Source organism: Rhinolophus hipposideros (assembly GCF_964194185.1).
Source record: "Rhinolophus hipposideros genome assembly, chromosome: 8".
Lineage (NCBI taxonomy): Eukaryota > Metazoa > Chordata > Mammalia > Chiroptera > Rhinolophidae > Rhinolophus > Rhinolophus hipposideros.
The window spans coordinates 16,553,477-16,576,560 of NC_138054.1; the positions used below are offsets into that span (position 1 = coordinate 16,553,477).

Here is a 23,084-nt window from a genome sequence, read left to right on the forward strand (position 1 = left end):
TACCTAAAGAAGTGATCACCAGGATAAGTCCAGCACCCATGCCAGTAGGCGATTAGCCCTTAGGCTGATTAGCTGTGGGGTTTGGCTATATCCACAGCTTATGGGCTGCTATGTGGAGGGCTTACTCCATGGAGGAGGGTTCACCCCAGTGGGCTCTGGTGCCTTTTGATACTGCCCTTTTTGTGTGCTGCTTGTGGAGCTAATCAGGTGGTGCTCTGCTGTGGTCTTAAGAGCCAACCTCCAAGTATGTTGATTCTGGGCCTCTGGGGAGGGGCTCCTTTGCAGACCTAGGTCACCCACTGCCTGTGACTGGCCACGGACTACCTGGTAGGAGCCACAATGCAATCGTGGTTGTTCACTTCCTGTGCTAAAGTTGGAAGCATGTCGGAGGCCATGCTGCAAATTGAGGATGTCTGCCACCAGTACCGGGCCTGAGGTAGCTCTGCACAAAGCCAGGATACCCCACGGCCTGCTGCCACCTGCCAGCTCCCGTAAGGTTCAGCCACTGACAAAGCCGCAGGCGGTATGCAAGTCAGGTAATGCAGGGTCTCAGGGAATCACTAGAGTGGGAGGACTTGTGGGAGGACTTGTAGATTCTGGTTTAGTGACAGGGCTGAGCCTGGAGCTACTCAGCAAAAGTCTCAGGACACCAAGACCAGTTGCCACCCACCTGGGGCCCATGGACTACCGTAGTTTTCCAAGAAAGAGTGCAATGCAGGTGGGGCTAGCTGCTCCAGCTTTGAGGGAGTGGGTTGGGGTGGGATTCCAGTGAGTCAGCATGGCAGAGCCTGGGAGCTCACCAGACCAATCAGATGCAGATTTAGCCATGGTAGGGGTGGGCTCAGCAGAGGAAAGATGGTGCCTGCTGGCCGGCTGCGTGGGAGGAGGATCTCACACAGGGAAAATGGTGGCTGTCTTCCAGCACTCACCATGAAACCACATACCTCAGTCTCTCCCTCTATGTCTCTAACACTCCACTGCTACCCCCAAGTCACCATCCCTCTGCCGGAGCCCAAGGTGAGTGCGTGTGAGCAGGTGAGTGTGTGCTGCCAGCCGCTTAACCGGATGGGTGGCTTTCCCTCAGGCTTCCATCCCACTCGAAGGGTCAGAATCCCCACTGTTTTTCACAACCAGATGTTGTGAGGTCTCCTCTTCCCAGCACCAGTACTCTGGGCTTGTGAGCCTGGTGTGGGGCTGGAGTCCTTCACTACACTGTGGGTAACCTCCATGGCTGACATGTTCCTTCTGATTCGCAACTGCCACATGGAGGTTTAGGACCAGCTCATTTTGCGTCTCCACTCCTCCTACGAGTTTCTACGTAGCTTCCTCTTTATATCCTTAGTTATAAAACTTCTGTTCAACTAGACTTCAGAGGGTTCTCCAGGTTAATTGTTCTATAATTCAGTTATAATTTTAATGAGTTCACGAAGGAAGCAGACACAGTGTTTATCCCCGCCACCATCTTGGATCTTGGTATCAGTGGTCAATTATTCTTTCGCAATGAGTTTTTGTATCAGATCACTTTGTTCTGTAAATATTTAAAGAGAAATTGGCATAATCCTAGCATTTCCATGAATTAGGGAGCATGATTCAGACATGTCTGTAAAATGCCCAATAACTGGGAATGTATTTTGGATCCAGTTTAGAGAGGTGTCTAAAGAGTTCTGATCTAGTTTATCTGTTTCTTTTGAGGTGTGAAAAGTTTGGGAAACTCAGGGGAGAAATAAGTAAAGAAATAAATATTGAAACAACCACTAAAATGTTGGTCAGTGCAAGGGAAGGAGGCAACGGTCTTGATATTTACAGACCTCAGGTGCTCATTTTACTGAAGAGAACTTCATGGACAAAAGTTGCCAATTCTCACAACAATAAGGGCTGCCTGGTTAAGAGTCGGGTCTCATCTTCTGGTTAACAATTCACATGTTAAAATGGAAGACTCAGACTCAAATGCCATCCTGTCTTCAGGCTTGATGAGAAGTAAAATGCTATTTAATCTAATACGTAAGCGAAGGCAGGATAATCCTCTCTGAGAGTGGAAGGTGTTCATGGCTTTATTGTACTTCCTGACTGTAAATGGGTGAAAGAAACTTTCAGGGGGAAATGCTCCCCAAACCAGCCTTTTAAAATGTTAAACTGCACTTTGGAAGCCGAGATAAAGAGGTTTGTACCCCGAGCTATTTCTCTGTTGCTTTTTCCTGAGCTAAACCTCCTGTGTAATAGTTTCTTTGGTGAGCTTTGTTCTGAAGAGATGTTTCATGTTGCTACTGCTGCCGTCTTGTTTTAGTAATCAAAGGCTCACTGAGTCAAATTTGGCCTTTGAAAAACAACCCAGATAATGACTGCCTGTAATTATATAAATGTTTAATTAACAGGTTTTTAATTTAATTTAATGGAAGTAAAACTTGGTATAACCTTACCCAGTGCCTCTCCTTGTAAGTAGCCACTGTGCCCTCTGGGTTACTTCAGAACCTGGCAGCACTATCAGGAACATAGTAGGTGCTTTAAAATATTTCATAGATGAATGAATGAATGCTTAATAAATATGCTTTGTCTGATACTAAAACAACTTTTGTTCCCTTTAGAAATCTGACATTTCAGTCGGTCTTTTTTTGAAATGTTTATTTCAAAAGTACATTAATATTGAAGAGTAATTACAGCAGGAAGTAATCAACAATATGCCTTCTTTAACACTGCCCTCTCTTTCCCAGATAAATGCACGATATGTGGCTCTCTAGAGATAGATGGAAGAAAGCCAGCTGAGATGAAGGTATTTTGTCTTTTTCTTCTCTAAGCTGCTTTGGATTCAGAGCAAGGCCACAGTTTTACTGACCTCAGGATCCACACTCCAATGTCTATGCAAAAATCTTTCCTACTGACTCTAGCCTCGTTTGGCAAAGTCTGAGGTCACAGTTCACCTTTCAACTCTTCGAAGTAAGTTATCCTCATCCCCACCCCTCAACAGTCCCAAAGGTTTATCTCAAATTCTGCTTGTCAAAATGGGAAGTACGCTTGGTCTTGCCACTTGAAGCAGAACATGTCTTTGGTGTTTTTTTTTTTCTTTCTTCCTTTCTTTCTTTCTTTTTTTTTTTTTTTTTTTTTTTATTAGTTGCAGGCATTTCCTCCAGAAATACACTCTTCTGCACAGTTTCCAAGATCTGAATTGGAGGTGCTTTCAGGAATTAGCCAAACAAATGGGAAAAGTTTAAGTAAACTATGCAAGAACTTCAGCCAATGAATAATTGGCTGAACTTCACAGTGCTGGAACTTGCCTGACCCAGGGGAGAGAGGACAGCTCTGAGAGTGCAGTTGTTGGTCAAGGACCCAGGTGCTGACCACCAGGGGTGTGTGTGTGAAGGGGGGTGCCTTAGGTACCCACTGAGGGAGTAGAGAAAATACTTAACCCTTGAGGTATCTCTTCCCCATGTTTATTCATTTATTGACAACTTGGATGGCTTCTTAGCATTCTGTGTCATTCTGTGACCTGTGTCAGCTGCAGAGTATGGTGTGGGAGTGCTCCCTTCTCTCCAGCCACGCTGTCTTTCTATCCACTTCTCACTGATACAAAATCTCCAGGTGCAAAATCTATTTGTGATCTCTATGACTGGCCACAAGCATCTTGCCCAGAGGGCAAATGTGACCTTGGCACTGCATAGACACTTAAAAACAAACAAACAAACAAAAAAAAACCCACTGCTATTTAAATTACAGAAAAATCTAACAAACAAATGGGGCAGACAAAAATAAGCAGATGCTTATATGCCCACCACCACACGCAAACTGATTTTAATGTTTTGCTCATTCACTTTAGGTCTTTTATATTTTTCTTTAAGAAATAAAATTTTAGAGAGCTAGGGCCTTCCCTCAATTTAAGTATCCCCACTGTGGTTTCTATCCTCATTGTGGTTTCTTTTACAATTGCTTTGATTTTATTTATGAGCAATTTTTAAAAAAAGAATAGAAATAATACAATGAACATCTGTATACTCACCATCAAGATTATTTATTTTGTCTTAAATCTTGTTTTCGCTTTTTATTGTGGAAAATTCAGACATATGCAAAAGTAGAAAGAACAGTATAATGAGCTCATGTATCCATTAACCAGCTTCAACAATAATCAACTCATGGCCCATCTTGTTTTATCTATGATATAGTTATAGCAATATAGATTCTATACTCCCATTCATTTCCCCCGTCATATTATTGTTATATAAATGTTTCAGGATGTATCCCTTAAAGACAAGAACTTAAAAAAACATAGCTGCAGTACCATTATCATACTCAAATATAATAATCATTTACTAATATGATCAATACTCAGTGTTCAAATTTCCAAACATCTTATTATAAAAATACTTTTTATAGTTTTTGTGTTTGAATCAGGATTTGTGTAAGGTCTACATACTGCTATCAGTTTGTTACACCTTTTAAATATCTTTTAATCTTAAAAAGTGTCCTTCTTCTCTATACTCTTCACCAATCCCTATCTGTTATAATTTATTTGCTGAAGACACTGGGTCATTTTTCCTGTAGAATTTCCCACAATGGGGATTTTTCTATGTATCCAAGTTGTGTTGTTTAACATATTCTTGTGTCTTCTGTATCTCTTATAAATTGGTTGTTGGATCTAGAATCTACTTCAGATTCTGATTATTTCTGTTAGGTGGGATGACTTCATGCGTGGAAGGGAGTGTGTTCTTCCATTAGGAGGCAGATAACACTGATTGTCTCTTTCTGTTGATGTCCATAGCCTTGCCTATCTAGACCCATTCATTCAGTAAGTGTTGCAATTACAATAGAATTCTATTATTCTTTCACATTTATAACTAGACTATTTCTATAAAGAGAAAATTTCTCGCATCTACTATTTGTCTACAGTTGTGCAGTTCCTTAGGAATGGCAGGATAAATGTTTAACCAGTTTAAAAAAGAACGTATGTTTCCTAGTATCTATGAATTGTGGTCAATTAGGTTCTTTTTTGTTTGTTTGTTATCATTATAAACTTATGGATTTAACATATTTGATGTGTTTCAACCCATTGCAGTTATTGTCCTTTTTGATGGTTAAATTGTCCCATCTTTGGGCAGTGGGAGCCTCCTTTACTTGGCTCCTGAATCATTTGATATGATTCTTTGATATCTTCCTTGCGATCTGATACGACAAGATGTTTCCAGCTCCTTTTATGCATTTCCTGCCCCATAGAGAATCAGCTATTTTTACAAAGCGCACTCCAAGTGGGAAATGGTGTTGGAAACCTTAATCTGGGAACTAAGAGTGCTCATTGCTACTGGTTGGTCATTATTTCTAGGATATTTTGTTATAAACATTATATTTTGTTTATAACATTATATTTTGTTTATTTTGTTATAAACATTGTTAGAAATATATATGTATATAGCCAAAAAAGTGTATAAAATTGGATACTTATGGTCAACATTACTCAAGCAGTAGTTCGCCGTAGTCAGACATGTCTGGACGCTGATGGTAATCACTGTTTGTTTGTTTTTTAATTTTATTGGGAAATACTGGGAAACAGTGTGTTTCTCCAGGGCCCATCAGCTCCAAGTCCTTCAATCTAGTTGTGGAGGGCGCAGCTCAGCTCCAAGTCCAGTTGCTATTTTCAATCTTTAGTTGCAGGGGGGGCAGCCCACCATCCCATGCGGGAATTGAACCAGCAACCTTGTTGTTGAGAGCTCACACTCTAACCAACTGAGCCATCCGGCCATCCATCCTGCCACCCCTCTGGCAAATCAGCAGCAGCTTGTTGTCTTCAATCTAGTTGTGGAAGTCACAGCTCACTGGCCCATGGGGGAATAGAACCGGCAACCCTGTTGTTCAGAACTCGCGCTCTAACTGAGCCATCCAGCTGCCCTGATGGTAACCACTTTGAGCATCTCTTGTAATTGCAGAAGTCAAACATGACTGGTGTTCGTCTTTTGTTATCAGTAAGTATTAAGTACTATAATTTTAATAGTTTTCATTTCTTAAAATGTGTATACATTTTTTGGCACCATGTATTATATATATACATATATTAAGATGAAATACATCATAAATTTATGCTGATATTTCCCATTCAGATTCTTGTCTAACCTCTTTGATTTTCAACTGGACCTCCTTTCTCCCACATGGAGAATCTTGGATCTCTAAGCATGAGGAATGCTAGAATTCAAGTATAATATAGCTTCTCATTTGCTTTATCTCAGAAAACATGCACAACAGTTTCAGAATAATCATACCAACACTGTCCCCAGCAATATTATTGAAAGCAGTTTAAGATAGTTGTGTTTGTTTGCATGTTTTGAAAGATCTTATTTTCCTTAGAGTGTATTCCATTAGGGATGTGTTGTCAACCTCTGTGTGTAAAATGACTAGAAATCATTTTCACAATATGATTTTGCCACCATCTGAATATGCATTCAGGTTTATTGTTTTCCTTTTCTTTTCAGTTCTTAGGGATTATTACTTTCAATTTAAAATTGTTCAATAATTTCAGATTTTATAATTATGTAAAATACTTATATGGTTCCAAAGTCAAGTAAGACAATGTTTGTTCAGAGAAATCTAGCTTCTGACCCACCACCTTTCCCTAATAAAATTGCCATTTTTAAATAATTAGCCTTCCATTTCTTGTTTGTTTTTAAATATAAGCAGAATATGTGTATATGCATGTACATATTCACGTGCATGTGTTTCTCCCATTTCTTAGCTAAAGAGTAAATATACCCTACTCCGCCTTGGTTTTCTCATCTAAAAGTATATCCTGGAGATCACTCCATATTGGCATTGAGAACTGTTCTTCAATACTTTTGACAGCTGCATAGTACTTCATTATGTGGGTGTACCCTCGTTTACTCATCAGTTTCCCAATTGATCAACATTTGGTTTCTTTCCAATCTTTAGCTATCGAAAGTAGTGCAGTAATAACAAGTCTTCTACATGTCTTTTTATGTTTTCCTCGGAATGTTAAGTAGGACTCTGTGAGTTTGCTGGGTCAAAGGGTAAATACACATGTAATTTTACTGGATTGCCAAATTCCTCTTTGTAAGGTTTGTACTGATTTGCATCCTCATCAGCAATGTGTGAGGATGTTTGTTTTCCTACAGTTTAACCAATATAGTATGTTGTCAAACTTTTAGATTTTTGCTAATCTTTTAGGGGAAAATGGATCCCGCTGTAGTTTTGATGTGCATTTCTGAGTAAGTTTGGGCAATGTTTCATATGATTAAAAGCCATATTCATTTCTTTTTCAGCGAACTATTTCTCTAGTAATTTTGTCTATAGCAGTGCTGTCCAATGTAATTACAATAATGGAAACATTCTATACCTGCATTATCAATTCATTAGCCACTAAACAGATGTGCTGTTGGATAATTTGAAATGTGGCTGATGTGCCTGAGGAACCGAAGTTTTAATTCATTACTTTAATTAATTTAAATTTATATAACCACATGTGACTAGTGGCAGCTGTGTTAGATAGCCCAGTTGATTGAGGTTTTTAGTCTCGTCTCTCTTTTTAGAAGCTCTTTGTGTATTAGGGCTATTTGTCCCAAGAGAAAGAGAAGCAGCCCCCTACATTTGAGAAGCGGCCTGCCACAGCTCGACCTCAGTGCTGCCAGGAGTTTGTCTGGTACTGACAGCTAGACCTGGGTGTTCTTCTGTTGGATATAAATGATCTCATAGAGTACCGACATCAGACAAGGCCGCTCTGCAACCACGATGAAGTGAGACAAAGCAAAATATACTGTGCAAACCACAAAAGTACCACACATCCTCCTATCCTGCTAACATGAGTGACTGGTGGCTGCTTTTCTACCAGTTATGGCTATAGCCTTTATTCACGTCTCCCACCTTATACGTAAGTCTTGTTTAGATATTCAATAATAGATTTTCTCCGTTTTTCTTGATAGCATTCAATCCAGAGCAAAGTCCCTCTTCTTTGAACCCTGTCCAAAGTTACCTAACCAATTCTTAACTCCTGTAATAAGTCATTTGCAAAACGCTCTCCCTGAGTCCTACTACAGTGCCCCATGGTGTGCAGGCTTCTTTGTTGCAAGGCACTTTGATATTAATTTGTTGATCTGTAGGTGTGTTCTTGATGGTGTTTGGTTAGAGGGTATTGATAATGCTTTGTGCTTTAAGTTGCTCATATTTGTTCCCCAGTTTGTCATCTTCCATTTTACTTTATTACAGGTGTCTTTTTACTATGCAAATTTGTATTTTTAAGTAATAAAATTCTAGTTGCTCTAGATTCTGAATCATAATAAAGGAAAATGTTCCCACTCCCAGGTTATAAAGGAATTAATCCATGTTTACTTATTGTACCTGTATAGCTTCATTTTTTTTTTGCATTATAGATCATTGTTTCATTTGGATTATATGCAGGTATACAGTATGAAAAGACATCATTTTTTTCCTATATGATCATTCAATTATCCCAACACCACTAATAAAAATCAACTTTTCCTCTCTGATTTGAGATGCCACCTTCACGGCATTCTATAATACATTTATGTATGTAATGAGGTCTATTTCAGTGTCTTCTATTCTCTTCCATTGGCCACACTGTTTTAAAATAGAGGCTTCATTAATGTTACTTCTATAAAGTTACCCCTGTCCCTGATCTGCATTTTGGGTGTTTCCTGACTATTCTTGCTTGTATGCTCTTCTAGATGAAGTTATAATCAAGTTGTCTTGCTCTAGGAATAAGCCCTAAAGTTAACTTTATTGGGATTACATTAAATTTGTAAATTAACTTAGGGAAAACTGGCATGTTTATGGTGTTGAGTCTTCCTATCCAAGAACATGGTATGTTTTTCCACCTTCAACCGTGTTTTACAGTTGCCCTCATGTAAGTTTCGAATGTTTAGGTTCAGTCTTGGGTTGTATTGTTTTTGTTATTTTAATGAACTGCTGTATTATGTTTTTAAATTATTTTTACAGTAATATTCATAACAATATTGGTCTACAGTTTTCTTTTTGATGTAATCTAGTGTAATTTTTAGTATAGTCTTTCCAAACCTCAGTTCTGCTGGAAGATATGAAAACAGCACCAGAAAACAGTATGAAAGATAAACCTGATTCTGTAGCAACTAAAATTAAAAATGGAAAAAGGCATAAGTTATTTCAGAAAAAATAATTAAAATCCCATATTTGACAGGAACAGAGAACTTATATACCATTCATGTTTGTGACTAAAATAATTCATTGCTAATGTTTAATTTTTTTAACTCTCGCTGCACAGCCGCTATAATTAGAAGTGAGTTCCATACATACTTTTTCTTTCAATAGCTATTGCCAAGCATGTCCCCAGTTTCTAAAAATGCTTTAATCCTTTAGCAGCATAAACAGCAAAAGGTGCTTTAAGGCAAATAATAACAAATATGCAGGGTACAGGAGTGACATATACCCAGAGTAAGTTTCTTGCCACCTAAAGCCACTTGGCTTTGAAGAGAGCTGAAGGAACAACGATCTGATGTTCAGAAGTTACAATGAAAAGTTTAAAGAACTTCCTTCCCAAAACTCATAACCAAAGTATACTCATCAGTAGTAGTAAAATATCAGTTGAATCCTAGTTGAAGGACATTCCACAAAATTCCTGACCAGTACTCCTGAAAACTGTCAAGGTCATCAAAACATGGAAGCTCTGAGAAACTGTCATAGCCAGAAGGTGCCTAAGGAGAACGGGTACATGAAAAGATGTTCGACATCACCAAATCGTCAGGGAAATGTAAATCAAAACCATAATGAGATATCACCTCTTACCCATTAGAATGTGTAGCATCAAAAAGACAAGAGGTAAGTGTTGGCAAGGATGTGGAGAAAAGGGAACCTTCGTGCACTGTTGGTGGGAAAGCAAAGTGGTATAGTCACTATGGAAAACAGTATGGCGGGTCCTCAAAACATTAACAATTGAATTACCACATAATCCAGCAATCCTACTTCTGGGTATTTATCCAAAGGATATTAAAACAGGATATCAAAGAGGTATCTTCATGTCCATGTTCATTGCAGCATTAGCCATAATAGCCACGATATGGAAACAACATAAGTAGCTGTCAATAAAGGAATGGCTAGAGAAAACTTGCCATATATATATATAATGGAATATCATGTAGCCATTTAAAAAAAAATGAAGTCTTGCCATTTGTGAGAACATGGATGGACCTTGAGGGCATTATGCTAAGTGAAATAAGCCATATAAAGAAAGACAAATACTGCATGGCATCACTGACATGTGGAATCTTAAAACTTGGAACACATAGGTAGAGAATAGACTGGTGGCTGCCAGAGGCAGGAGTGGTGGCTGTGATATAGGGGTGAAGGAAGCCAGAAGGTACAAACTGCCAGTTATAACACAGGTAAGTCCTGGAGATGTAATGTACAACGTGGTGACCCTACTGTACTGTATATTTGAAAGTTGCCAAGAGAGTAGAGCTTAAAAGTTCTCATCACAAGAAAAAAAGAATTGCAATTATTTGAGGTGATGGATGTTAACTAAACTTACTCTGGTAATCATTTTGCAATACATATATCAAATCATTATGTTGTCCATCTTAAACTAACACAATGTTATTTGCCAACTATCGCTTAATAAAACTAGAAAAAATGTAGACTTATACTCTTAAATCTGCTATGAGTTTTTTCAAACTACACACTAGTGTCAGCTCAAGGAACAGTTTTCTTTTTCATTTAGAAGTAAATTTAGGCTTGTTTTGGTGAAGAGTGGTAGGTGGAGTGAAATGGGAAAGTGGTCTGACAAACAAAACAAAAACAAGATGCAGAAGCAGAGTCCCAGGAGGACAGACACACTCCCTTCCTTTCATGAGCGTTTGCTGGTCAGCAGCCTTCTTTTCTCTTCTCTGTTCCTTTTCTGCCTCTCCCTCCTTCTTTACTTTTCTTTTATTCTGGGCACTGGGTGGGTCAAGCATGCAAATTAAGACAGAAATAATATCATGGGTCCTTTTTAGCTGCTGGTGGTGAGTCTCTGCAAGACTGCCTCTGGCCAGTCTGTGGTGGCTCCAGGTTGCAACACATTCATTGGCTTCCTGTATGTATATCATTGGCCCCTGTTCTCCAGAGTCTGTCCCAGCAAACACTTCGGTTCAACCATCAACGCTGGTCCATGAGTAAGTAGGAATCTCCCAAGAGTCTTAGCTTTTATTACCCTGTTATTCTGCTTGTCTAACATAGAGATCAGCCCTCTTGTTTTTTTTTTGTAAGTAGCTTAGAGTCATCACCCAGAAGGTGTAACTGAATCTTCCTCAAGATGTCCTTCTATAAAAAGAGCAGGACCAATTCCTTAGATGCCTTTCAAAGATATGAAGGGCATTTTTGCTCTGTTCTAGAAAGCCTTGTAAGGATGTGGTGCTTGTTCAGGAAACCTGCAACAAAATCCATGGCAAAAGAATGATGTCAACCACGAAACAAAACTATCTTGAGTTTTGTGACATACCAAGGTACACAAGTAAAAGACACGTCACCAGGGCCTAGATGTCATAAACAGTGGCCATTGTTGCGACAGCTGTGGAACCTGGAGTGTAGTGGGCTGCCCCATGCTGGCTGTGAATTTAAGCCCACCTTGAAACTTAACCTCGGCTATAGACGGTCCTTATCATGGTTTAGTCCCTTTCATTTGCATTCAGATTTTATTCAGTTCCATCCTACCATGTTTTCTATAGGGAATGAAAAAAGGAGCATTTGTGGTTTTGTTCTGGTGCAAGATAATGAGTTTGTTTAAATAACTCAAAAATTATTTTAAAAGGGATCAGGGGGGGCGTTCTCTCAGTCTTTTGAAGACACGTATTGGCCCAGCGCTGTCAGGTTTTAGAGAGGGTAGCTCTGGTGTTCAAAAGATCACAGCATGATCTAGCAGGTTTTTCCCTTTAACGTTTTCTTATGGACTATTTCAAATGTATACAAAAGTAGAGAGAATAGTATAATGAACCCCCAGCCTCAACAATTGTCCCCCTAAAGCCAATCTATTGGACATATAGTTCCATCCATTCCCTGAACACACACACGTCCCCCCTCCCCCCGTTATTCACCCCTGGAAACAAATCCAAAGCTTTAACCTTATCTGTAGAAATATTTCTTGCATTTCTAAAAGATTAGGACTTATTTTTAAAACACAGCCGCTATTCTGCTATCACATCTGACAGATCAACAGTAATTCCTTAATACGTTCAGATATTCACTGTGTCCAAATTTTCCCGTTGTCTCATAAGTATTTTTCTCATATTATTTACTCATTTATTTTTACATTTTGTTTTCACCTGGATCAAAATAAGATCCATACATTGCTATTGGTTGACATGTCTCTTTTGTCTCTGAATTTATAAAGTCCTCATTCTCTCTCTTGCATGTGCCAACTTATTTTCTTAAAAAAAAAAATCTGGTTGTTCCTTCAGTCTGGACAACCTGGAATTTTTCTATAGTCCAGATTTTGCTGTCTATGTCCTCTTGATATTGTTAAATATTTTACTCATCAGCCCCACCCCCCACTACCATGTGTTTTTTGTTTTTTCCTTTTTTAACATGGATGAGCTGAAGTAAAGATCTTGAACTGGAACTCAAGGACAACAGATTAGATTGAATGTTCTCCTTTTGAAAGGGTGACTGTTTCTGGTGTTGGGAGGTGTTTCACTTTTTTCCCCATAGATCCTGCCAATCCAGCAGGTCGCCCCCTAATTTGTTTGGAGGGTTGAAAGGGTAGCAGTAAATTCCAGAGCACAAGCAAAACTGCCTATTTATTTTCCAGAGTGTTAAATAATAAGCACCCAGTTCTTGAGTTTCAAATCGATCAGCACCTGTCTATACAAAGTGTACTCTTCTTTACAACAAGGGTTTGTTTTTTTAAAAATAACCTGTGTTTACTTACTTACCCCACCCTACCCCTGCTTGCCATCAGTCCAGCCACAACAGAAAAAAAAAGAGACGTTGATATTTAGTATGTTACCAAGTGAGTCCTTTCAGTTTACTTCATAGAATCTTAACACAAACAACCTGCGATGTTGATCCTAAAATGGCATAATAAGCTCCTTCAAAACTCTGTACCCCTCTATTCTTTTCTCTTTCTGTTTCACCTGCCCCCTCAGTCCCCAAATGGTTTCATTAAAAAGCAATGGACTAGCATTGTTGAGAAGGAAATGCTGAGCTGTTTCCCAATTGGGAATTTGGTTCAGATCCATGGTCCACACCCGTTGGCAATGACCTTATAGAACATTGACCTTAAAAAATTAGGACAGTTCACTCAGTTTAAAAAAAAAAAAAAAAAGGACTGTTGTTTAAACACCCTGGGTTTCTAATCCCATATGGACCCGTTATCAGTTCAGTTCTCTAAACTCTAGGAAATTTTGTTTTTTCTTCCTCCTTAAGCAAGGTCTGGCTTTTGAGAGCCTGAAGGAGCAGCTGGCAGAGGAACTCCCAGAGTGCTTCAGAGAGCCTTTGGCTTGTCCCACTTAAAGTAGACTTGACTCAGCTTTCTTCAAGGGGCCCAGCCTGAGGTCTTCTGTGCTGCCCCGAAAGAGACTTTGCTCTTCCTCCTCATCTTCTTCAACACCCAGGGTCTCTACACTCTCTCCCTGCTGTTTTACACTTGGGTTAAAGATTCTTGGTCAAAGGAAAACAATAGCAGGTCAAGGAAACTGTCCCTATTTTTGTTTGTTTGTTTAAAAAGGGGGTATCTCTTGAATTAGAATGAGAGAGAAATGAAAAGAGGTTTCTACTAGGCTCTAGCTAGCTCAAGGGAGTGGGAGGAGGGTGATCCCTACTCTAGCCTGCCATTGTGCTGGGGACGCCGTGACCTTTGTGGTCAGGGCCTGACTCCAGGCGAAATGCAAACCCTTCAGATAGTGCAGAGATAAATGGTGTAGTGCTCTGGAATCTTAAAAACCTGGAATCAAATTCAACCTCTGCCATTTATGACGTTTCCTTCTTGGGCAACTTTACCTCTCAAAGCATCAAGTTGCTCACCTGTAAATAAGAAAATTGAAATAGGTACCTCATATGGTTGTTGTCAGATAAAAATGGCATAGTATATCTGTATAATATATACACAGTATATAATTAATTTACATCAATTATATTAGTTCCAAACTTTCCTCCCTTCCCTCACCCCTGAGCAGTAATAGAGTAAATCATTTCTGAGTCCATAAGATGAATTAGTCTGCCATAGCTTTTCCAAGTATATCAGAGCTGAAAATAATTAATTAATATGTTTCGTCAGGAGAAAAGGCTGGAGAGAACTACAGGATAGGTATTGCCTGGGTTTACAAGGATGTTTAAAATAGGGGATGATAAGAAAGGACTAGAATGTGGAAGAGCAGAGAGAAAGGCAGACAAGGTAAGACAGGTGAACCCTCAAAAGTAAATGTCCTCTGTGCTGGCCATTTTGCCGAATGCCAATTCTGATTTCGTATCTCTTGTCTACCTTTTTGGAGACCTTCAAAATTACACGAGTGAAAAAGAAAAAATACTCTGGTAGACATATTATTGCCATTTTCATGACAATTTAAGATAGAGGTTTGAAAGCTTTCAGCAAATTTTCCTAGGCAAATGAATCTTTTATGTAACAAATGGCAACATCAAAATATTATAGACTAAGATGGAACATCTATTCCTGGTCTTCTGTAGGGAAAATGAGTTGTCTCTTCCAAAGGACCCAGCAAAACATCTTTGTGAATGTCATTCCATCCTGAGGAAGTGTAAAGATGCACCCCTCAGGCAACTGTGGGAGAAGGGAATTAACCTAAATTTATTTCCATGAAAGCAGAAACATGTTGGAAGCCAGTTTTACTGAAGTGGTTGAAATATACCAATTAGTTTACTTAGTCTCATTAGAGCTGTAGGTTGGTTTTAAAACACATACGTATTGATCCTATAACATACTGTTACAGAACAGAAAGAGTTTGTCCACCTGGCACTAACAGAGCCAAACACTGAACACGGAGAATTACAGAGGAGAAAGAGTGGCTATTTAGTTATGAATGATACCACCCAGGAGAATAGGGAGCTAATGCGCAAAGCCTGAACTCCTAGATGGTGTGTACGTTACAGATTATATAGGGCAAAAATCACTAGACACCGTGGCTTAGGGATTCCGGGTGGTGCTGGCCGCTGATTGTTCGGAGGTGAAGTAAGGGCAATGAATCATTTCTTCAGGTCTTGGGGACAGTTCTGAGGTCTGTTCCAGCATTCCTCGGTCTTCTTTCATGGGAAAGTAGCTGGGGATGTTTTCACCTTAGGGTTCAAGAACTGAACCATAACTTAGGTCAAGATGTTATTTTTCACCTGCTAGAGGTCCGGACTGGATGATTATTAGTCAGGTCCCAGCTACTGTCTTCTGCTGCTTCAGAGGTTGCTGATTATCCGGGGAAAAAGCTAGGTCTCTGAGATTGGACAGATAGATAGATAGATAGATAGATAGATAGATAGATAGATAGATAGACAGACAGACAGACAGACAGACAGACAGACAGACAGACAGATAGATAGATAGGTCATCTATCTATCTATCTATCTATCTATCTATCTATCTATCTATCTATCTATCTATCTATCTATCTATCTATATATAGAGAGAGAGAGACAGACAGACAGACAAAGACAGAGAGACGGAGAGAGACAGAGAGAGACAGAGACAGAGAGACAGAAAGAGAGAGGGAGAGAGAGAAAGATGCTTTCTAGAGCTAGGATTTAAAACTAACTTTAACCAAAGTCATAAGCACCCTCAGTTTCCATACTCTCTACTTTTCCTCATCAGGAAAAGGAAATAACAAAACTGAGTGCCACTTCAACAATCGCGTCTTCTTACAACAATATCAAATTGGGTTGTTGTAAGGATTCCTTTTTAGCCAAGGAATTTTATGTTCATAAGTAACTTGCCCAAGGTCAATAGGTGAGTAGGTAGCTTTACCAGAAGTCCAACTCTATCTGCTAGTTTCAAAGTCCATGCTCCTTCTATTGCAATACTCTGCTTTGCTGTGACAACAAATGAATAACATGTGATAAAGTGCTCAGTAGACATTCAGGCAGTTATTTTCCCTAAATCCTTCCTTTCTTTCTTCAAAACTTGTCATGCAGCTCATCATATTAGTGTCTGGTTTTCATCAAAATTTAAGGGCCAAATGTTCTAAGAACTTTCCCTGCAAGAGTGCAGAGTTAGAGAGGGGTGAAACTGAGAGTGACACACACACACACACACACACACACACACACGTAACCAATAAATAGAACATACACAGGATTCAGGATTAAAGGCTAAATGGGAAACTAAACTACATCTAACAGTTCTATTTTAAAGAGGGGACAAGTATTATAGGCATAAACTACATCAAATAGGTCTATATTAAAGTGGGGGACAAGTATGATAGGCTCCCCAAATAGTAGATATAATTAGAAAACTGAAATTATGGAGGCAGAAGATTGTTTGGGAGAATGAGATAAAATCTGGAAAGGTTGTAATAAGCATAAAACAGCAGCCTGGCCAGCAAATCCCAGCAGAGTGCATTGCACATGGAATGGCTTATTCAATTTGTCCATTCTATTAGCTGTTATAGCTTGCCATGCATACAATTAATTTCACTACAGCATTTGATTTTTAGAGTGAAATTGGCTGAAAGGAATACATAGTGCTGTGTTTAGTTAAGTCAACAAATAAGAAGATAGGTGGATCCTATGTAGTCAGGGTATGGTGTTCCTTGTCTTAATTCCTGAGGTGAATTGGAGTCTTTATCATAAGTCCTGGGCCAGGCCTTTCCCAACAGATAGCTTAAGCTTCACTGAGAAGTGCTATTCAGAGTCTGGTTACTCATGTCACCAAAGTAAGAGATGGATGTAAAGAATAGTCTGTAGACATTCACAACATATCTAGGGCTTGTGTGTGGAAATTGGTGTCCTGGGACAGGCTGACCTCCAGAAAGATGAAGTTCATTATGTCTACTCGTTTCCAAAATAACATTGAATAATAAATTGGGACACAGGTTTTTGTGAACTACTAATGTCACCTGTTCTTTGCAAAACTTATTTTTTGAGTCCAAGAGATATTTCTTAAGCACTTTTTTAATCTTAAATTTTTTTTTAAAGTATATTCTGAAAGAAATCTAACTTATATGCTATTTTCTCTGCTCATCAAACTGATGTCCAGTTAATGGGAGTTGACCAAATATCTTTCCATTAAAAATGATATATTTTGTTCACTGTAAACAAATAAAAACTTGGGTTTGAAATCTGTTGCCCTAAATCTTCAAGTGAGATCCCAATTAAAAGAAGCATTTTGTAAACCTCGCTTTCAATCTCCTGCTTGGCTTTCAGAGCTTCTTGACATGTGCAATACACCTTTTACTGAGAATCGGGGCAAGGGGGGTGGGGCGGAAATGGTGATACTGACACTACACACACACACAAAATCAACCTTATCTGAGTCCTGTAAATTAACTCTTTAAGACCCTATGGAGCAATTTGAAGACTAGCTGTTCATTTTGGTGGTAATCTTTACCCCCACTTAGAGGTCATTGAACTGAACTGCCAAAACAAACTAACAAACAAAAACAACAACAACAAAAAGATGTTATTAAAGTAACTGTAAAGTCCCAGCCATATTATAATTTTTTTATACACCATACTGAACTGACATTTTATTAAATCTCTTAGAAAAACAAATGATCCTCAGAAAAGAGGTAGTTTCTAACCTCTCACACATAAAGTAGGTCAAGGAATGGGGAAGACCAGCTGGAAGAGATGTTATTTCAAGAATATTACTGACTTAAGTTAAAGTCGCCACTTCCTGTAGCAGCACCTACATTTTGAAGACACACATTCAACACCTGCTCGGAGAGCCAGCCATAAATACCATCGTCTTGCTTCCTGGTGGAAAATGGCATATGAGGCAACCAGAAATAAATATGTTGGGATACAACCCTTTCATGGTTGTAGAATCCTACTGCATCATTCTTTATATCCTCATCCTGGTCCATTATTGATGTATTTAGGCAAGATCACAAGTGAGTCCAAAGATGCAAAGTTAATATGTCTCCCATGATTTTGTTTCCTTGAGAAAAAAAAAGCACTTTCTTTTAATGTTTAAGGAACAGATCAAAAGCCTCCCATCTGAGACATTTGAGAGAAAGAAAAAGAAAAAGAAAATAGGAAAGGGTCTCTTATTATTTCATGTGCTACTTAAAAAATCAAATTATGTCTTTTGCCATTAGTCTTAAGTAAGGTTGCTGGTGACTCTGAAACCACCTGAGGTCTACCCTAAATTCGGACAGACTTCTTCTCTGTGAAACACAGGCAAAAAGTTAGTTCTGAGCCACCAGGTACCATAAGGGTACTGAGCCACCAGTACCCTTCCCATAACCAATTGGAACTTCTGGCGGAAGTTCTGGAATGGACTCCTTTCTACATTGGGTTTTAGTTAGAACATGTGGCCAATGGCGTGGGCTGTTAAGTAGTCTAGAGGGGATCTCATTAATCCACAACTACTTAATAAATGACCATCAGGATCATCTCTGGAGACCGACAGAGACTGTGAACACCTCCTCTGCCCTCTCCCTCTAGTTCTCGCCAAGTCACCAGTATCTCCCTAGAAAAAGCTTGTACACATGTCTGGTGCCCCAGGTTTCATGGTTGCTGCCCAAGAGATATGTCTTGGATTGTCTGGTTCTGGTAGTCAATGGGGTTTGCATTCATAAATCCCACAGGACTACAGCAAACAAAGTAGTTCTTAATGGGTGTGAGAGTACCCACTGCCCATGGCTATACACCTGGGCCATGCACAGAGAAAGCAAGCAAAAACACCCATAGTTCAGTTTCTCCCTGGAAGGGGCCTAACTGCCTACCTTCCCAGCTGCTATCTGAAGGTCTGAGTTTCAATAACTGCGTATGGGGGCTGACTGCAATCCTCCCCTTTAAGACACTGACTGGTTTTTCCACACCCTCAAGTACTGGGAGGCACGAAGAACAAACAAGGCAACTTGGACAATCACAAAGGTTTGAGAGACAACTAAGAGTCAGACTGACTGACGAAATTCATCTCTACACAAAATTACCCTGTCAAGATTAGGAGAGGTGTCTGTTTTATCTGATGCACAGAAACACACACAAACAGCTAAGGAAAATGAAGAAATAAAGAAATATATTCCACCTAAAAGAAAACACCAGCACGCCAGAAACATATCTAAATGAAATAGAAATATGTGATTTACCTGATAGAGTTCAAAATAATAGTCATAAAGATGTTTACCCAGGTCAGAAGAACAATACATGAAAAAGTAAGAATTTCAACAAAAAGATAGAAACTAATTAAAAAGTGTTGAGTAGAAACCACAGATGTGAAGACTATACTAACTAATCTGGAAAATTAAACAGAGGGGTTCAACAGGAGACTAGATCATGCAGAAGAAAGGGTCATTAGACTCTAGGAAATGGTAGTGAAATTCATCCAATTGGAGGAGCAAAAAAGACCATGAACAAAAAAAGAGTGAAAAAAGTTTAAGTGATTTATGAGACAACATCAAACGGACCAACATATGCAATCCCCTCTTATCTGCAGAGGATGCATTCCAAGACCCTTACTGGATGCTTGAACCCATGGATAGTATCAAACCCTATATACACTGTTTTTTTCCTATACATACATACCTATAATAAAGTTTAATTTATAAATTAGGTAAAAATATTACATTTATAAATTAGGCATATATAAATTAGGTATTTATATATTAGGTACATATATATATTAAAATAAAGTTTAATTTATAAATTAGGTAAATTTATAAATTAGGTAAAATAAGAGGTGAACAATAATAACATAATAAAATAGAACACCTATAACAATATAGTGTAACAAAAGTTATGTGACTGTGGTCACTCATTTCAGGGTATCCTTTGCCGAAGTCTTCAAATAGGCTCAATGCTTTCTGGTGCAACACATTGCTATCAGTTGGAAAACGTTTTCTGCTATGTCTTCCACCCACAAATTTAATACCTTTTCCTTCTTAACTAAGCACTTATCACATATTATGGCCATAACTTTTGCAGTTTAAGGTGTGACAGCACAACAAGTACAAATTTCTTTCTCTTTCTTCACATTTCATGAATAGAAGATTTGTTCTTACTATAGATCTTACCAACCTCAGCATATGATTTATTTTTCTTTCCTTTTTAAAAATAAGAACTTTCACCTTCTCCATTAAAGAAAGCATTTTGCAGCTTCTTTTTAGTATGTATGAATTGCCAGCATCACTATTCTTGCACTTTAGGGCCATTCTCAAGTAAAATAAGGGTTACTTGAACACAAGCACTGTGATACATGACAGTTGATGTGATGACCAAAATAGCAACTAAGTGACTAATGGGTGCATAGTGTGTACAGCATGGATATCCTGGACAAAGGGATGATTCATATCCGGGCAGGATGGTGTGGGATGATGGGCAATTTCATCACATTACTCAGAATGGCACACAATTTAAAACTCATAAATTGTTTATTGGATTGTTTATTCCTGGAATTTTCCATTTAATATTTTCAGACTATGGTTCACTGTGGCAACAAAAACCACAAAAATTGAAACTACAAATAAGAGGAGACTATGATATGCATTATAGGGTCCTGGGAAGGAGAAAAGAGAGAAAAGGGGGCAGAAATCTTATTCAAAGAAATAATGACAAAATTTTCCTAACTTGGGGAAAGAAATAGACATCCAGATCCAGAAATTAGGGATTTCCAAACAAGGTGAATCCTAAGAGACCCACACCAAGACACATTATAATTAAACTGTTAAAAGAGAATCTTAAAAGCAGCAAGGAAAAAGTAACTTGCTACATACAAGGCAATCCTCATAAGACTATTAGCAGATTTTCAGCAGAAACTTTGCAGGCCAAAAGGGAATGGTATGACATATTTAAAGTGCTGGAAGAAAAAACTCTGCCAATCAAGAATACTTTATCCAGCAAAGCTGCCTTCAGGATTGAAAGAGAGATAGTTCATTACCATCAGACGAGCCCTGCAAGAAATGTTAAAGGGAGTTCTTCAGGCAGAAACCAAAAGACACTAATTAGTAACAGGAAAACATATCAAAGTATAAAACTCACCGGTAAAGGTAAATATATAGTTAAATTCAGAATATTCTAATGCTGTAATGGTGGAGGGAAAGTCACTTATAACTCTGGTATGAAGGTTAAAAGAAAAATGTTAAAATAACTTTAACTACAATAACTTGTTAATGGGTATACAGTGTAAAAAGATGTAAATTGTGACATGAAAACTATAAAATGGAGGAGGATGTACAAATCTAGAGTTTTGTATACATTTGAAGTTGTTATAAGCTTATAAACTTAAAATAGACTGTTATTAATATAAGATGTTTTATAAAAATAAAATAAAATAAATGATCATCAGAGGGTCAAACTATTGCAGTGCCACCTAGTGGTCCAGCCTCTTGTGCAGAACAGCCAACCTTGAGTAGAGCTGAGTGTAGCTATGCCCATGGGCTACTTAGAGAGTAAGAGAGTAGAGTGCACACAGACCTTTTTGTGTCCTCTGGATGCTGAGTGTGGTATGATGAATGCCTGCTCAACAGTCAATGTGATTTGAGGTTAGCGAGCAAGATTAACAGGTAGACTTCAAGAACCAATTTTCTTTCCAATTGGATGATTTCAAAATGAACTGCCTGCAGGTAGTTTTCATTACACGTAACTGGAAAGTGTGCATTTTTGCCAGGTTTGTCCACTTTTTGTGTCCGGGACTGTGGTGGAGTATCGAATGGTCTGTGGTTAGGAGCTCTCTCTTTTTATAGTGATGCCAGAGGCAGAATTGGCTTCAGGAATCTCAAAACATTTCATCTTTCCACTCAAGAAAAGAGTCTTCTACTCAGTGCACTTCTTTAAAACATGAGGACAATATAGTTCACTGAGACACTCTGTTAGTAATTAACTGCCTTGGGGCCCAGGGTACTCAGATGGGAGTTCAGCATCCTTCTTTTGTTTACAAGGAAACCATTCAAACCTCCTTGGATGAAAGCAGCCAGAGTTGCCTATGGAAAGAATTAGTATACTTTAGAAACAAGAGTTGAAAGCAACAGACAGTAGGATTGAGGCATCTCTTCCAAATTAATCAAAATGAGAATGGCAAGGAAAATGTAATGGGAGAGGTTTGGACATGTTATATGTTTGCAACAAACCCTTTTCCAGGAATATCCAAGATAATGAGGGGAAAATGCATTGTCAGATAGTGTCAAACAAGTCTAATTGGACGAGAATTACATGTGAATGAGTGGGAATCGTACAAAAGTGAGGGTCTCTTGAGTCCCACTTGGAGGTTCTATGACTAGACTAAGACAATAACAGAAATAACAGTGCTCTGCAAAGAGAGGTTCTGAGATGTCCCCTCAACCGTAGATAATCCAACGCAAGTCCTGAAAGTCACAAGTTGAACTGAGGGCAGGTTGTTAGACCTCCAGGAAAATTAACAACCTGTAAGAGAAGCCAGAAAAGGGAAAGTAAGAGAGAGTTAGACCCCAAACAATCCACTGCCCTGGTGCCAGTTTCAAGATGCACACTCTATCTAGACTAACTCGTTCCATCCTTAAAGGGCCATCCAGACTGTGTTTTTCATTAAGAAAACTACAACCGAGACTCTATTTAAATTAGACTGAAAGCTGAGGCCCCTGAACTAAAACTTAGAGAGGCTTAGGACTAGTAAAGTGATTCCAAACAGAAATGCCTAAGAAATTTGATTTTTTTAAATTGTAGATCGGAGGGTAGGAAGAAGCAGAAATAGACACTCATTAAAAGTACGTTGGACTTCATTATATGAAGATCTAGTATTTCTCTAGGGTTTCAAATGGAGTGTTTGCTTCTCTATGATGATGGCGATCAACGGTCAAGATTTTTACAACTAATTATAACCACTTGTGGATATAGTTAGGCACAACATAAAGCATCAGAGGCATGGGCTCTGTGGTATAGCTAGCTCTAAAAAATTCTGTTTTTTCATCTTATGCTCTCATAGTATTTTAAACTGTACCAGTCCTCAGAGACCCTTTTATACTATTCAGTCAGAAATACTGTTTATATATGCAGAAACA

At 38.7% G+C, this 23,084-nt stretch overlaps 1 pseudogene across 1 annotated transcript in view; it reads left to right on the plus strand.

Annotated features, from left to right (window-relative positions):
* Positions 1–409: 409 nt before the first annotated feature.
* The window catches only part of LOC308501481 (dynein light chain roadblock-type 1-like), a 54,242-nt pseudogene continuing 31,567 nt past the window's right edge, over positions 410–23,084 (plus strand). Inside the window, exons 1-2 of the transcript in view lie at positions 410–536; positions 2,709–2,767. The product of the transcript in view is annotated as a dynein light chain roadblock-type 1-like (transcript). The remainder of the gene's footprint in view (positions 537–2,708; positions 2,768–23,084) is intronic.